Source organism: Myodes glareolus, chromosome 7 (assembly GCF_982192425.1).
Source record: "Myodes glareolus chromosome 7, mMyoGla1.1, whole genome shotgun sequence".
Lineage (NCBI taxonomy): Eukaryota > Metazoa > Chordata > Mammalia > Rodentia > Cricetidae > Myodes > Myodes glareolus.
In genome coordinates, this window is record NC_142032.1 from 32,676,564 (window position 1) to 32,679,747 (window position 3,184).

The following is a 3,184-nucleotide window of genomic DNA, read 5'->3' on the forward strand; positions in this document are numbered from 1 at the left end:
CTGATTTCTTCGTTAGTTTTGAGTCCACCTAAGATTCTAACTAGTCCTTTTTCCTGCTTTTCATTGACCTGCAGTATAGTCCTTTTAGCAAAATAGGGCTTTGGTGATCTTGCCTTCTGTGCAGTATGCTGATAAACCCCTAAGTCTTGCTTACCACTCAGCTGGTTTACCTTTAGGATGAAAGGCAACTGTTTCCTCTGCATCCTCTGTACCTTTCCATTCATTCATTCAGTGAACATTTCATTTCAATGAAACATCACTGTGGTGGTCACTGTCCTAAAAGACGGAAAGGTGAGTCTTGATCTTCCCTCAAAGACTTCGCATCTGCTAGGAAAACACAGACAACAAGGGCACATGCAGGTCTGTGTGTATTAGAAAGTGTCCTCCATCCCAATGGACAGATCTCAGTAGGACTCAAGCTTGACAAGTAAGAGAAGAGAAAAATCCAGTCCCTTCTTGCCTCTTTGTCTGGGAGACTTTACCTAGGGCACAAAGTGAACAACTCTATGTCATGACCCCAGACACACAAACAGCATAGAATCACAGTGTGGTGAACACCAAGCAAAGTGTCCACCTGGGAAGACGGAGAACCTGAAGAGGTTTAATGGCAGAGGTTACACATGAGTTGAGACATAAAGGGGCTTGCCAACTAAAGAGAGATGAGAGTGAAGGGCAGAGAGAAGATATACAAAGCTGTAAAGCAGTCTGGTGTTTTACATGGTTTATTATGGGTTCTCTGAGTCATTGACAAGGGCCAGAATGCCATGAACAGAGTGAAGGATGGAGGTGGGAGAAACGTGGGGAGAAGTGAAGCCGGAAGGCATTATAGCCATGACCAAGGACCCAGACTGTAGGTTGTTTCTGACTCAAGTGTGATCTTCCATATGCAGCTTATTTTACCAAGAAACTTTTAGAATTGCAGAATTCTGAGCTCACCCAAGACTTCCTGAATTATCCTATGCATTTTCAGATACTCAGCAGTTTACTGGCTTAGGGGAGAGCCAATGAGAACTCAAGGTTTGCTTCTTGGCTTGTTCTTTAGATACTGACAACTCTGTATTTTCCTTAGGTTTGCTTCTACAGACCTCCTGTGAGTGGTTTTATCTTCAGGACACCTCAGTGACATCAATCAAAGTTTCCAGTTGAGGAAAACAGACACATAAAGAGTTTAACTTGCCTGTAGCAACCAACAAATTAAACACAAGAGAGAAAACAAAAACTGTTTCTTCTCTGTCTTTGTTCTTAGTACTCAGGCTTCTATAGCCTGGATATCTCTTGGGAGGTGCTGTACTCTTAGTCTACCAACAGCTAAAGTTGGAAAGAGGGATGATTGATATCTGTCTAGCCTGAGGTGGTGTCTGAGCATCAGGCTGGGGTGGGGGGAATGGGCAAGACCTAAAAAACAAAGAAAAGGTAGAAACAACTCCAAAGGACATGCTAGGAAGAAAGGTGAATGTCTGCTCCCCTAGTCCAGTTTCACTGGCATCTACCTACTCCACTATTCACACTCAGTCTGTGTGTGTGTGTGTGTGTGTGTGTGTGTGTGCGCGCGCGTGCGCGCGCACTCATTTCATTTGTCAGACTCAGACCTGCTTTTCTGAGGAACTGCAGGATGGTCTTTTTCAGAGACCCTAGCCTGTCCTTAGGGCCCCTATTCCCCAACCCCCACTATTGAAGCTCGGCCTTCCTTCCTGGCCCCAGGTAGCTCAGAAAACTCAAGTCATTTGAAGCTAGTAGACTTTACCTTCTATATGTACATGCCTCTCATTATTTTTCTCCATGGGAGATACTTACAGACAAAATATCTAGGATCCAGTGAGGGCTTTGGCACCTGTGTAATACTACTGTTGGAGTTGACTGAGGGGTTAGGTTTGATTTGATGGGTCACTGAAGTCAAAGCTCAATGCACCCCTATAAAACCAACATTTTCTCTCAGAAGCTGATAAACAGGGCATGGTGGTACAGTGAGAGGAAAGAGAGTCTTAGGCTGCTTAGTTTGTGGCCACCCAACCTTGGTAAGACTTCTCTAGTGGCTTGGCTGCTTTGTTTTTCTGGTTTTCGGGTTGAGCCCCAATTTCTTTCTCCGGGTTTTTATTTTTCATACTACATTTGTCACCCAACGTGAGGCTTGAACCCATGACCATGGGTCATGGAATATTATACCACATGGTATATAGTGGTATATTGTTTGTATTTTGATAAATAAATCTTGCCTGAAGACCAGAGGCAAAGCTAAAGCCACTAGAGGTCAGGCAATGGTGACACACAACTTTAATCCCTAGATTTAGGAGACAGAGACAGAGTCAGATGCATCTCTGTGAGTTCAATGCCACCCTAGGTTACACAAGATCGATGTAGAAACAAATCCAGGTTATGGTGGCTCACACCTTTAATCCCAGTCCTAGGGAGTCATGCTTTTAATCCCAACACCAGAGGAAATATAAAATGAGAGGAGAGAGATGCATAGGCTACTTAGTTTGTGGTCACCCAGTCTTGGTAGAGGTAGGACGTCTCTAGTGGCTTGGCTGCTTTGCTTTTCTGGTTTTTGGGTTGAACCCCAATTTCTGTCTCGGAGTTTTTATTATTTGAGCTACATTGCAGACATGCATTATTTCCAGTACTAGGAGGATCACAACAGTTCAAGGTCATACTTGACTCCACAGCTAGTTTTATGCTAACAACATAAAATAAAGAAATTCATACTTAAGGGTAAGTTTGAGGTGCTCGAAGGAGGACCTCTGGGGAAGGAGGCTCAAATGAAAAATAACTCTTCTATCTCAAACAGTTTCTGGGAAATCAGCAAAGAAAACCCACAAGGTTACAAATGCATCATCAACTGATGACAGAATCACAGAAATATTTAGGGGCATGTGGAGGTGTCTTGTTTAGGTTTTAAAGTCAAATTCTACAAGAGAACTATGCAAAGCACAATTTGAATACTCAATACAAGTTTATAGCTCTGCATGGACTGTTATTCCATTGGGACACTTTAAGAACTAACCACGCCCATCCCAGCCATTTTTGACCCTCCTCCCGCCGCCATCTTCTCTCTCTCTCTCTCTCTCTCTCTCTCTCTCTCTCTCTCTCGCGCGCGCGCGTGCGTGTGCGCGCGCATGTGCATGTGTGTGTGGGTGTGTGTGCGTGTGTGTGTTTGTCTCGTCTCGTGTGTACGTGTGTCTTTGTT